We start from the raw sequence: 15,201 nt of genomic DNA on the forward strand, positions 1-15,201 counted from the left end.
AGCAAAATGAGTTGAGTTGGGTTGGGTTGGGTTCTCAGAGGTTCCTTTAAGGGTGGTTACTCGGCCGCAAGCGACAAATTTTTGTCAATACTTCTACATTAGTATGGTTCTTTGTGCCACCATGCATTTCATAGCAAGTTGTAACTAAGTATCTAACTAAGTATCAATTCGGTTCTTTATAGTAAGTTGTATGCAAACATTTTAGCAAAGTTATAGAACTTTCCGACAATATCCTTGAGACTTACACATCGTTACTGAATTCAGTTGATATTGACCACATTATTTCGATAATTACTTTCGAATTCAATTTCACTTTCAATGAACATACGAAAACTTGTAATCGATTAAATTTTGATTAAATTTGCTTTAAAAATGAATAATTTTGATTGTCTTAATTTTATAACTATACGATAATTTTATTAGTTAAACAAAGTTTGCTTATTTCGAAGCGTGTCTACTGTTGTTATAAAAGGGGTTAGAGACAGTATGGCTTTTGAAATGAGGGTACCACAAACTAGAGTGGTTGGCTTATTAGTAAAGTTTCCCGAAGGCACTTTACCCAGCCTACTGCGGCAAAATCCTTTTGAAATTCAATCATTATGACAGGTACCTAGGGATACACTTTCTCTATTATTGTTTCTATTAATAATTTTAGGCTTTTAATAATAAGAAATCAGCAATTTAATATCGTGTTTATTGTGTCGAAATAAGCAGAATCTATTAAAGGTATGCGGTAAAACGAAATGGCTCGAAGTAATAAAACCGTTGCGGGAAATCTCAAAAGGGAGTGGACTCTTTAAAGGTGCAATGCGTTACAGACCGACCCCCAAGTCACCCTTTTCTTGCTGACTCACCAAGATTCGTCTTTCTCAGCAATTTCCTTTGAGTCTTTCCTCAGAGTATTTGTATGGCTTTCGACTAATTTATAAGTTTTTGGAAATTTATTCACTGCTAAAAAAGTTAAACTATTTCAATCTCCGTTTGTTTAACCTTTATTAAGAAATATTTACCGAGGAATTTTTTACGAAAATTACCCTGTCTTTGTTGTTTTTTACTCCGGATTCACTCACTTTACTACCACGTGATTCAACGCGAGAGTTTTTTTTCCGTTCTGCTTTTAGTTTTTATTCGTCAAACGATGGGGAGTTTGAATTTTTAAACGTCGTCCTGTGTCCTGCAACGCCCCGGGTACAATAATTCGTATGGCAATTTTTAATCTGAAACGAGATGGGCGAAGAATGTAACGAGGGAAATTTTTAAATTCATCTTGCTACAACACGAAAAATTTGAAATATGTGTGTTTTGTTTAATTTGAAAATTTGTTTTAATGAGATTTTAATAATCTATTTTTTTCTTGATAGCACAGAGAAGCTGGGTGATTATTGGTGATGTGAGAGTTGCGACGTCGCGACGCGCGGCGTCGCATCGCCAACGTCGAACAGTCACAGTTTGCGCGTCCGATCGCAGTGGGCCGCGCACACTGCGCCAGTGATACGCCGCCAACTTGATATCAACGACGACTTGCGATTTTAAGCACAACCGCACGCCGAAACGTTTGTGAAGTTGTTATATACAGTGTTATAAACACAAGCGTGATTTTAACGGGACGCGAATTATTGTGTGCGACTCTGTTTTAGTTCGATTGAAAAAAAAAACCTTTTCCGGATACAGTTTTTGTTTCAACAGCAAAAACTGTCAATAACGCGGATAATAAAGAAAAAATGAAAACGGTAAGTGTATTGGTTGCAGAAAAAAATACGATACGGTTTGTTAGTAGTTATACAGTTGCGGGAGGTTTTATCGAACTAAAAAAAAATCAAAAAAGTTCCTATTAACTGGAATAAACTGTCGAAATGTTTTTCGAGTTGACTCTGGTTTTGCAAGTTGAGATTAAAACCTGTACTAATAAAAACTTAAACACATAATCTTGAAGAATTTGATGCTATACTACATTAAGTATGACTTATTTATAATTTTAATCTTGTTATTGCTAAAAGAAAAAAAAAAGAAGAAATGATTCATTACTTTGATTTATTGTGATTTACTTAAAACAGTTTATTTTCTAAACATTTAATTAATCTTGACGTAAATATAATGATTTAGCCATGCAAAATGTGAAACCGCAAGTGTCTTAACTTTCAGATTAAACATTACAAACAAATTTTTCAATTTTATTTCTTATCAATATTTATTATTTTTTACGCGGAAATAAAACCGCAAATAACCTTAGAAGAACGATAACAATATCAATACAATTAAGTTTATTTTTGTGATTTTAGTTACAAAAAAACGTCATTTACAAAAAAACACCCTTAAAAAATCGTTATATAAATAATATCAACCCGGTGTTATCAATTTTAATTAAAAATGATTGAAGAGGAAATGTCATAAAATGTATTCAGTTCATATTTAATAACGTATTATTTATCATTATTATATATAAATATGAAATTATTTGACGTCAAAAAGAAATCTAATTTGTTATGATTTCTTGAAAAAGAATGAAAATAATTGATTAACCCAAAAATTGAAACTTAATATCTCAAAAACTAAAAGATATTTTCAAAATCGATTTCTTGCATTGGAAAGTTTATTATTTGTATAACAAATGCTGATAATTTCATAATGATTCATTGAAATTCCAATTTGTTATGATTTTTTATGCTTTATATATTTATTTTTATATGAAAATAACTGTTGATTTTGACGATTTGTACCTAGGAATTGTAACACAGAAACGAATTAAGTCGGTGAGTTTTAGCACAAAACATTTTCCGGGATTTAACGCTGAATACACGAAATTAAAATGATATGTAAGAAAACTTTATTCCATACTTTAACTTCTCACTAGTCAAAAGCTTATCATATATTATACAACAAGACGATCGAAAATACTCGATAATACGAGACGTATTGCCTTTTTAAGGCAATACGTCGAGAGGTTACGACCAAATAATCGCTGAAATACACGCAATTGACAGAAAACCGCGAATTCTTATTGATTGTTAACGTTATGAATGAAATAGTCTCTTTTGAACAACATGCACTTTCCAAACATGGGCTAAATACAACAATCTAATTATTAAACTGGGAGAGAGGTCATAAATCACAAAGATGTTGCTTCAATTCACCACAACGAATACTTTTATATATGGTTCTGCTATAAACTCCTACAACAAAGCGTTCTCACAGACATTTAGAACGGCGAGGAATATCAGGCAAAATGAGAGTATTTTGAATTGGATGAAATTGATTAAAGTGAAAGTTGACGTTGAGAAAAAAATGTTGAACGATATGAAGGACGATGTTTATGATATCAAGGTTTTAAGTTAAGGTTAAGGCATCAAATTGCCCCTCAGCTCGGACTTAACAATTTTCCAAGCAGAAGTTCTTGCTATAAACTTCTGCACCGCTTTGAACCTACAGAAGGGACAAAAAGGTGCATCCATAAACATTTTCACAGACAGTCGGGCCGCCTTAAAGGCAATTCAGGCCTACACGTGTGGCTCCGCACTGATCAGAGAGTGCACCAACAACCTGAGAGAACTCGCTAGGGGCAATGATGTTACCCTATGGTGGGTTCCAGGTCAGAGCAACATTGAGGGCAATGAGAAGGCCGACAAGCTGGCCAAAGAGGCAGCAAACACGCCCTTCATTGGACCCCAACCTGGATGTGGACTACAAAAAAGCCACCTAAAACAAATAATCAACAACTGGGAGGCTTCAAAGATAGCCTTACGCTGGAAAGAACTTCCAGGTCACAGACAAGCGAAGAGTATGATAACTCCGTCGCAAAACAAAACCAAAGAGGTTTTATGCCTCAGCAAAGGGGATCTAAGAACGCTCTCAGGCTACCTAACCGGCCATGTGCCCCTAAAATACCACCTCTTCCACATTGGACAAGCTGAGGATCAAACTTGTCGACTATGCAACGACGAGTCAGAAACTGCTGAACATATACTGTGCAATTACGTCGCCAGAGGACGTCTAAGGCACAACGTCTTCGGTAAAACTCCCCTGTTACCTACCGACATAAAGGTTCAAGACCTTAGGACAATACTAAGGTTCATTAAGGACCTACATTTGCTCTAAACCTTTGGAGGGCTAAAGTTACAATAGATCTTATAGGTCGCGGTAACGAGAGGGGCCGCCCTCCTCAGCCCGGCAACAATAATAATAATAATAAGGTTGATGAAAAATGGCGTAGAGATATGATAAACGATATTGATGGTAGTTAAGAATGAGATTGAGAAAAAATCGATATTGGACAACGAAGTATCACTTCGCTCTAGCTCGAAAAACGCTATCCAACATAATAATAGAAGTGTAGTTAGGGTAGTGACATTATTATGAATGAAAGCGAAAACCTGATAAATAAATAGTTGATAAGATAAATAGTGGAGTAGTGTAGTGGGTGTTAGAGGAAATTAGAAAACTAGAAAGTATTGTTGTTTCGATTAAACACCAGATTTCATCAAACATCTAATAATATCGAAATAGACACAGCAAGTGTGGAATTCTTACATACGATATATTTACTAAAATACACAATCAAAACATAAATTTTATAGTACGGCAGTTGTACGGAAGTGGTTATAAATATTTATGCTAAATTGTTTATTTTCTCAAAGAAATTGCAATACATGCATAATACATCGATGACTAATAATAAATTCACTTTAATACTTTAATCACTCACAATATTATATTGAATTGTCCAGCTACAAAATGGATGTAACTGAGCTAAATTTGATTATGAATTATGTATTCTGGTTTTTTTTGCAAATAATTTAGGTATATTTAAAATATTTTCTTTCAACACTTTCAGTTTTTGAGTTATGTCCAACTTCACTAACGAAATCCATCAACTTTAATATTTTTGGGTTTTCCACTTTCCAACTACAAAATGGTTGTAACTGAGCTAAATTTGGTTATGATTTGTGTATTATGGGGTCATTATAAACAAGTTTTTGAGTTGTGATCGACTTTATTAACGATAATAGTTCAATTTTCACTTTTTAGCCAGAAGACGCTCATGTATATAAGCATCTATGAAGTTGATTATGATCAAAGCTTTATTAAGTGAGACATTAAAGCATAAAAGTCATTGAGACAGCTTATTGAAACTTGAATTTATTTTTAAGCGAAATAATTATATACTAGGAACAAATAATTTGCTTGTGTAATTCCCTTATGGATAACAAATGCGTGGAATGGGAATGACGCAGAAAACTTTTATGGCAATAACAAGCGTTTGTGCAACATCAAACACGAGTACTTACGATTACTTCAATTATAAGACATCGATAAAACCTAAAATAACATGCGAATTTCCTATATGAATCAACTACAAGTGTAAATCTAAGAATAAACCAATGATTTATGTGTTTAGGCAGGACTTTGTTTTTTATTTAACCTTTATGGAATAGTTTTATGTCAAGTAAATATAGATATAGAAATGTACTATTTATGAGTATTATCCCCTAAAGGAATGCAATCGCAAAATGTTTCTGCTTAGTGCAATTTACAAACTTTGAAAACAGTAAGTTTTAATATTTTAAATTTCTAAAAATGTGTTTTCATCATTACTTAATGCTTTTAAGGTCACCAGACGCGCTCTTCAATAATGCTAGTTGAAGCTATCAACAGTTTTATACATTCTTTTACTATCAAAATTGGTCGTGGTGTATTATTCACAATTTATTAATTGTTAACCTCGAATAAATTCGGAATAAAATTAAAATTATATTTCTCAATTAAAACGTTGTTACAACAGCCATAAACAAACGTTATATAAGACGATGATATCACTACTAAACGTACTAAACTCTCAGAACCTTGTAAATCTAAACGTGAGTTACAACGATATATTGCAAAGAATCCCGTTAGAACGATGGTCCTTCGATAAAAATATAATACAACACTTGGCAGATGTAGTATTTTTATCTTTTATTTTTAACACTTTGGCAACTGTCGCGCAAATCATTTCTTTTTATTTTTCATTCGAAATTTCGTTAAAAACGCGCGATTTCACAGAGATAACAAACGGGCGCCTATAAAACATGTCTTTGGACTGTCAAAAAAGGCATCGGAATCAGTAAACAAGTTTATATTTAGGCGACATTAAAGACGGGTGGCTCACTAATCCGTGAAACGTCAAAATATGTGGAGCAGGGGGGAAATTTATAGTCGGGTCACTTGCATTAAAATTAGCACCCGAATTTTCCAAAAACACATACTCATGTGTCTATATCAGCATGCCCTTGGCTATATGTCATCTATTTGGCAATCGTACTCTTATAGCATCGTATATTTCATCAGCATAATTTTCTTAAAAGAAGAAATTTTTAAAATTGTGGGCGATATTTTATTTTTATCTTTGCGGTAAGTGGGAGTTATTTAAATTTTTCGGTATTACTCTCTTAATTCAGCTGGATGGTATGCAACGTTCCCATATCTACAATAACAAAGCGGCGTCTTTAGCATAAAAGTACAAGAGATGCAAGCGCTAACCAGGCAGGTAACGAGCAAAGCTTAAAGGTTGAAGTTTTAATGTAAAATGTCGACCATTTGCAAACCTGCAGTCTTTCCCGTTAACCCTAATGCGCCCTACTTTTAAATGTTTATCTCGAAAACTAAATATATTTACAATTCTTTAAATTAATTTAGTTTTCTTGATATTTCAATTTACAATTTAATACAATATCTTTCTTGATAGTATAATAAACGCAATGTCGTGGTATATTTCTCAACAACCCGCGTTGTTGGTAGAAACAGGGAGACGAAAGCAAATTACATTTCAATTTTAAGTAAATTATTGTGTAAAGTTTCTACCTCGCTTAACGTTCTAATCGAGCGAAGAGAAAATTGCATTGTTCGCATAATACACAATCTCAGAAATCTCTGTCTCACTTCTGTGCTTCTATTTGTTGTTAAGTCAAAACCATACAAGAATGACAGCTTACGGTACGAGTGGAATATGATTTCATTCGGTTAAAACGCAAAAATGACATTGAATGTAAAAGTGCTTTGTGCCTATATCTACTTCTATAATACATATTTGAGGTTTCGCGTTCGAGCTCATATACGAAGAGGATCAATAGCCGAGCTTCGCTACGAGTAGAATACGTGGCTTGAACAAATACAATTTTTGAATTTCTATTGCGATTTTATTTCTAGAATAAACGTATTTCTACATTTAATATTTTGTATTTTTTATTTATTTCTCATAATATTAGAAGTTGCTACGATTTTTTAAGCCTAACTCTGCATGCTTGATTCTTACGGTTACCAATAGCAAATGTTTAACAACTTGTATCTCAAGAACGAATTGAGATATAACGATGAAATAAAAAGCATTTTAAAGCTAATTTAATGAAGATTAAATGTGCAATAAATAATTTCTTATTTTCCATAAATATAGTTGCTAGGATTTATTGAACCTAATTTTACATGTTTGATTGTTATAGGTGTCAAAAGCAGATATTTAAAAAATCGTATCTCAAGAACGAATTGAGATACAACAATAAAATAAAAATCATTTTAAAGCCCATTTATTGTAGATTAAATGTGCTATAAATAATTTCTTATTTTCCATAAACGTAGTTGCTACGATTTTTTAAGCCTAACTCTATATGCTTGGTTCTTGCGGTTACCAATAGCAAATGTTTAACAACTTGTATCTCAAGAACGAATTGAGATATAACGATGAAATAACAAGCATTTTAAAGCTAACTTAATGAAGATTAAATGTGCTATAAATAATTTCTTATTTTCCATAAATGTAGTTGCTAGGATTTTTTAAGCCCAACTCGTATTTCAAGAACGAATTGAGATATAACGATGAAATAAAAAGCATTACATGTTTGATGGCTATAATATTATATGAATATTGTATGTATCTCCAGTATGTTTTGTAGTTTCAAGAAAAATGGGAGATATTAACTTCGACGTTGCAAAGTTGTCTATACAAGACTAGAAACTTATAATGCAACTCGTCTACAATAGACATACTTTCCAGACTTTACTGGTACTTTAGAATATGTAACTGTGACGAGTATAGAATTTATTTATATTCAATGATATTTGTACGAATTTGAATTTTAATCGATGTCAAGTAATCAATTATATATAATAATTAGAGTAATATCTCATGTACAATGCTGGACAATTTCTATATTTAGATTATTATATTGATTTTGTCGATGGCCGTTACTAGAAACTTTTCTTCTGTTTAAGTATAGATATAGAAATCACGTGACCCAAGGTCAGTATTGTGGCACCTGTGATCGATGATACGTTTACCTAAGTACTAAATTACCTTTGGTCTTAGAGGTCTAATTTAATGTAGAACCTTATCTTTTTTATAAGGTCAACTGCTAAAAAGATAGCTAATCTACGTAAATTATAATAAATTTAAGAATTGTTATCAGAAAATAAAATCAATTACATAACGAATAAAAATAATAAATAACGTTTATATAACTTTTTAGAAACGACATCAAGTTTGAAATATATTTATTGATTTCCATGCATACGGTAGCTCAGAACCACTTTCCTGTTACAGATTGGGGCAATTAGCCGATTGAGCTTTGAAATTGAAGCGCTTAACGGACTTCTAACTTCAATTACACTTCTACGAAGTTCATTGATGCTTTCGGAGTCAATTTTATGATTGAATGTGTACACTCAAGTTATTTCACTAATTAATTAACATTTACCTGACAACTTTTTTTAAGTAGATATTATTTTAAAATGATGAAAAAGTGAGTTGAGTGTCTATAGAACGACCAAAAGTAGTTATGTCAACTAATTTATAAAGTATTAAAGGGAGTATTTTAAAGGGATTAAATTTTAATAGAGCCCTTGTTCCGTAAAACTTATTATATTAACGAACGCTTAGAATTTATTAACACTAAAGTGCACCATCATAACTATTTAATGGTTAGATTCTCTACTAATGTAAGTCTGACACGTACAACTTTTTGATTACAAAACTAAGGGGATTGAAAACTCCAAATTTCTTATATTAATTATATAGTTTTCTTTTACTATTTTCACTATTTCCTTCGTATATGTGAGAAAATAAAAAACAAAGTGTAAAGTTTTTTTTTTGTAATCTCCAAACAGAGTTGCACAGAGAAAATCTTGCTTCGTGTTACATTGACACATAAAACCGGAGGCTGCAGTATTGAAGCAGGGATGAGTGGGACGAACCTTACCATCCCAGTTCTCGTAAATGTAACCCATCGTTATTCAGCATTAAGCTTAGTTTTATTGAACACAGACTTTACTATGTTTCTTACAACATGTTTTTTTTCCTTTTCAGAAGCTGGACATAAATGTTTATTTCAAAACTAGTGAAAAGGAGAATTAAAAACTGTTAAAGGAAATTTTAAGGAATTGGTGAGTTTTAAACAAATTTCAATTTTAAAATAAGGTTTCCGGTCTAAAAGCAAATTGCACGTCCTTAAGATTCAATTGATTTTCAGATTGATAACAGGCTATTATCGTTACCATTTTCTTTACGTTGACAAATATCATCGTCTTAAATACTAGGACGGGGGCAATAAAAATAATTGGATTTTCAGCACGTTCTCCGAAGAGGCTAGGCCATTGTTATTTTTCTTCCGTGCCTTTTGTAATCCAACTACCCGCAGTGCCCCGGCTGGAAAGCTGCAATTAATTTTTGTTAGCGTCAAGAGATGTCCTTGTGGAACAAAACCACCGGACTTACACGTTAAATCCAGTCGGAGCTCTTTTTTAAATAATTACATGTTTTGCGTTACTTTGTAATAAGAACAGTAATTATAATGGGTAATTAAGAAAACGAATAATTTTATTATTGTGTAGGTAGTTGCGTTTAAAAATAGAATCTGCAAGGTGAAATAGCTAACACAAAACTATATTGTTATCATAACTACAAGGTTGTCTATTAAAAAAACACTTTTCTTCAATTGGTGTATTAAACAGGAAATTGGAAATGTTATAATTGAATTTTAAATTGTTTCTTAATAATTATTTATTGCATTCGTACATACAATTTCAATTTTAAGTGTACTTAATAGGAATGAAAATGCGCACTCTTTTTAAAAGTTAACTTATTTAACGACTATGTTTTTAGTATACATTGTTTACAATACACAATGAGAACAAATTTTGATGAAGGTCAATACTTTCCAAGTTAAGCCATTTTCCGTTTTACTATATACAAGGAAATGCCTCCACCGTTATCATACTTTCCTGAAGGTTACGATGTATTACGCTTGACCTTACGTGCCGACGTCCAGTTAATAACAACGCTAATTTCCTACTTCTTACCACGATCGGCGTCTAATCTAATTTATAACGATGAATCATACCTACAAAATCTTTTTTATAGCGCACATGCAATATTTGAGTTATTGAAGTTGAACAATGCAGAACACGCGTGTTAATCACTGTGTTATTTACGGTTATACCTATAAATTCCAAATTTACAGATTACAATTCCGACAGTGTTTGGTGTTGATTGTTGAAAGTAAAATTTTGTGGTTTGACCCACCGCTTTGATGTTTAAGCAGGATTTCGTGTATTAACTTCCACCTATAAAATACACATAAAATTGTAATTGTTAAAAATTACGTAACGATTGTACAATGTCGGTAAGATATTACTCAGAAGAAAAAACATTTCACAGAAAAAAGTATAGTCATCATTTAATCGGTGTTATAAAAACATCACTTTCTGTACGAAAATTATTTAATAAAACGTGCTAATGGATCGTAAAAGAAAATGAATTCTAGATTAAAAATAATAAAATACGTGCCTAAAACATTATTTGAATTTCATAAAATCTTTCGATCAAAACTTTTTTATTGTTATTGTAGTAAAACCTCAATATAACGGATTAATACGACTAATGCAATATGAAACATTTTTAATTTGCACTTTAAAGACTCTGAAGGTGTATGTTAAATCAGAAACTTTCTAGTTCTACGTCTAGTGTTAGTTGAATGAAAAATATACAGCAATCTAACGCTGAATAACAACTAAAACTAGAAACATTCGGGTTTAGCCGTCTTAAGAGCCGTACGTCTAAACTAGAATGTTTCTAGATCTAGGTCTAGTGTGAGTTACACTTTTAGTCCAATAAAAATATACAATAATTTAGCTCTGAACAACAATTAAATTCCTTGATTTATACTACCTATATAGTATAAACAAGTAGGGAAATACCCTTTAAATATACTGTTTGTGTTAAATAGATTATATTAATAGTATGGTTTAAAAATATTTTGTTTGTTACATCGATGTTTTTTTGTACTTACATTTGCCACCTTCCATATAGCATTAATTTCCTTTTTAAGGAATGTATATTGTCCGACCTTGAATTATACTCCCACAATAACATATAATTTCCTAAGTATGTCTGGTTATTTTACAGACGCGATCATAACAATTTCCTCCTTACTGTGAAGGTTACGACACCAGAACGTTACCAGATGTGGCTATAAAATCTTCGACGTCGTAATGCGAAATTGATTGAACGTTCGTGTTTTCAGTCAAATAACAATTTTTTGCTTCATTTCAGTCAACAAACGATTACGTTACATGACACTTTCATTTTCTTTTGGTTTGCGTACTTAAAATTTCAATAAGTAGTTAATTTTACGTATACATCATTTACTGTTTTTAATTAACCACTTTAAATTAACTAGCTTTAATTTTTCGATTCTTATAAACAATTAAACTTGAACGTCAATGTTGTTTGTTATTTTTAATTTATTTTTTATTTGCAAAACGTAAACTACGCAAACCACGTAAACGAATCCATTATACATGTATTATGAATGAATCAATTTGTTTCATAATAAATAATTAATTTTGATTTAGAACAATCTATTTTTAGCATTAATGAACAATGATGGTTCCGGTACCCATTCAAAACTTAATTCTATGAGGCGGTTCCAAAAATAACCGCAAACGACAATAAAACTAATTGCATTTGTACTCTATTTGTACAAACAGCTTCATTGTTGTTTTGCTTCTGCAATGCTCGTATCCCATTTAGATAGTTTAACATCGCACAAACACCCACTTATCGCGATTAATTGGTGTTAGAATGAACCAAGTCTTCAGCTACATAAATGGGATCGTACATTTTTAACTTAATTATAATTACATCCGCGTTACGTCGTCCGCGCATTGTTCTGTATAATAATAGATAATAGTTCCTGGAGATAGTAGAGGATGTGAAAATTATATCTCACAATGTGCGGTAGTTCATTGTTAAGACATCATACATTTTTAAACTATTATGATGTAACTATAAAAGTGCTTTATTCTTGATAAATTTTTGAAACAAATAAAAAAATTACAAACTCAAATTTGAACCGTACAATCCAATATAATGAAATGACCATTGTTATGTATTGAAATCAATAAATCATCATTGATTGTCGTGCTTCAGATTCAGATAATATTATTAGTCGATCATGGCATAACCACATTCCCGACCTCAACAAACAAAGCCACAACTCATATCTGGAATATACAAACATGTAGAAACATCGGACGGATATATACAACGAAATAATCGGTGATATATTCTATTCAATAAATTATCAGCGTTTTCATCTTTAACGTAACTCTCTCGTCTTATAACAAATTAATATTTCATTGTAATGCGTTGCAAACCTATTTCTTGGCAATCAACTATATTAAGTTCATACCGTTTCTTGAAACTGTCATGTAACGTAATGTTTAAGTTCTCTCAATAATGTTCCTTAGATGGATAAGAAATTAACTTGTATACTAGATATGATATGATTTCTTGATACATATTGATTTACAAATTACCTACATACAGGTCAGTTTATTCGATTATATTTTATAATTGGATTTAATGGGTTGCCAATCCACACCACCGAGGAAGCTAACGAGATATAATAGTTTACATTGAATAACGTAGAAGAAATAAGATTTCGCAAAGATAATTTTTAATTGTTTGCTATTGTTGTTATATTAGAATTATATAATTTCCTTCTGTTATGAGTCTGTAATAATAAGTATCTTATCTTACATAAAATTTTACTTCTTACAAATGGTTTATTTCGCATGAAAAGTTTAATTTAAATTTTATTATCTTCCTAGTTCCAACTTATTACTATCCTCAGAGATTAAAGTCAAAGTTGAATAAAACTTTAAAATGGTTAAAATAATAATTCTTCCACAATTTTTAACGAAAAATGTTTGGTAATAAAGTCCACATTTTTTATTTATATCTTTATGTGTAATTCTCCATAATAGTTATTCAGATTAATAGAGAATTATTCAATAGGTCTTGATTAATAGGAGGTACTAATAATGAATTAGTTGATTATGCCACCATCGTATGAACAATAGATATCCTATTATCGAAATTTCTCTAATCGCATCAAATTGTATTATGATCTCATGGGTATTTATTTAAAACATATAATTGCTCTCTCAATGTATACATATATTTATTGTATGCAAATTGTAGTGGTTAGAGAGTTTTCAAAAACAATGTCCTTACTAAAATCTTTAGTGCGGACGAGTTATGCGGAAATACCATAAATTAAACGCTGAATTTGTGTCGTAAATTATATGCACTCCGACCGTTGAAATAGCTGTGGCTCCTCTCCATTACATTTCACGCGAATCAAACGAATTAAAGAGCGAAATATCTTTTCAAAGTCAAGTAGCGAATTGAAATTCGAACGTTTCGGTTTTTAGATTACTAAGAGCGTTTGGACGTTTGAGGAGTAAGCGGAAAATAATTACCCTATACAATCACAATTTAACGTGAACCTTATCTTCTCATGGCTTCCCCGGTAATTTATTGTTAAACTGGAAGCAGTTCCCCCACTAATTCTGCATTGTATGCAGGCACAAAATTAATTGCATTCATTTACGTTAATCTTAAATCGTTAATTACGAACGATACTTTTAAACAATTTTAATTAATAAAATAAGACTTCCACGCAATGATTTTAAAACACATCATGCTTTGAAAAACGCGAATCAATTTACGAAACATCCGTTCGTTTAACACATAATTTAACAAGATGCGTTTCGTCTCCCTACACCAAATAACCTTGTTTTTCGAACGAAAAGATTTTACGCAAAGAGTTTGTTTACGGACTTGTTTTTCACGTGGTTGGTCGTGCGAGGAGTTTCCGGTAAACGTGTTACTCTCGTTATTGGATTAAACTTAACGGTTTATGGAAAACTCGAGTGAGCGCGCGTTCTCGCACTCATCCTATTCTTCAGAGTCCTCGGAGGCTGAGGTTGACGTGACGGTTTTTAATCACGTTATTTGGGGCATGAATAATTCTAGTCTTTACGTTACGACCATTTCGAATCGGATGGCAAGTTTAAATATTAAATTGCCAAGTTTACGAGGAGTTGTGATTCTGTTGGAAATAAAATTATAGGATTCGCTGCTCGCGATGACGACGATGCTTTAATACTATTTATAGCACAATTACATGTGTTTACGTAACATGATTTATATTTTACGCTGATGTATCGAATTGAAATGATATTCTATATTTAATACAATAAATATAAAGTTATACAAATAATAATATAAATACAAAATAAAAATTATTTTTTTTAATCACTAACTAAGGTAGAATGCATCCCGTTAACTTTTTGTGACTCGTTGTATTTGTCAAGATATCTTGTTTAAAGAGTTAGAATCTTTTTTGCGTAATCGAACATTTTGGATCAAAAATACTATAAAGATCAGAACTTTGACCCTGCTACGTAGTATCTTCAAGCGAAATGTTGATCTCTTTGCTTACAATTCAAGTGTCAGTGAAGTGGCGCTTAGACATCCTTTTCTGGCCTACGTGCTGGAACATACGGTGCAAAAAAGTTGAGCTAACTTATTACAAAATTAGGTTACGCGAAGTGTTATTGCGATTTTTTTGGCAAATAACCCTGAAATTAATTATCATCAAATCAAGTAAATGGAAGAATACGCGCAAGTACCACTTTTTTGTTTTTAGATGGATAGCAATCTGAGGTCTGTCCAAAAAGCTGCCCAAAAGATCGACTCCTCCCATATGATTATTAGAATATAATCGCTATCACCTTCATAGTGTCAATAAGCATTATTTTCAGTAATTCTGCTTAGACAAATTCGTGAATGCAATGAAAATGCTTTTTTGTGGTCATAATCTTTGTTTT

General features: G+C 31.7%; 1 protein-coding gene across 4 annotated transcripts in view; it reads left to right on the forward strand.

Annotated features, from left to right (window-relative positions):
• Positions 1–1,445: 1,445 nt before the first annotated feature.
• Positions 1,446–15,201, forward strand: part of LOC111427375 (Octopamine beta2 receptor) — a 54,823-nt gene continuing 41,067 nt past the window's right edge. For 2 of the 4 annotated variants that reach the window (XM_023062493.2, XM_023062496.2), the window contains exons 1-2: positions 1,446–1,730; positions 9,329–9,405. The gene's annotated coding sequence lies outside the window, so the exon portion shown is untranslated. The remainder of the gene's footprint in view (positions 1,731–9,328; positions 9,406–15,201) is intronic. The other 2 variants (XM_071193995.1, XM_023062494.2) reach the window with 2 other exon arrangements.

The sequence above is a fragment of the Onthophagus taurus genome, chromosome 2 (genome assembly GCF_036711975.1).
Source record: "Onthophagus taurus isolate NC chromosome 2, IU_Otau_3.0, whole genome shotgun sequence".
NCBI classification, from domain to species: domain Eukaryota; kingdom Metazoa; phylum Arthropoda; class Insecta; order Coleoptera; family Scarabaeidae; genus Onthophagus; species Onthophagus taurus.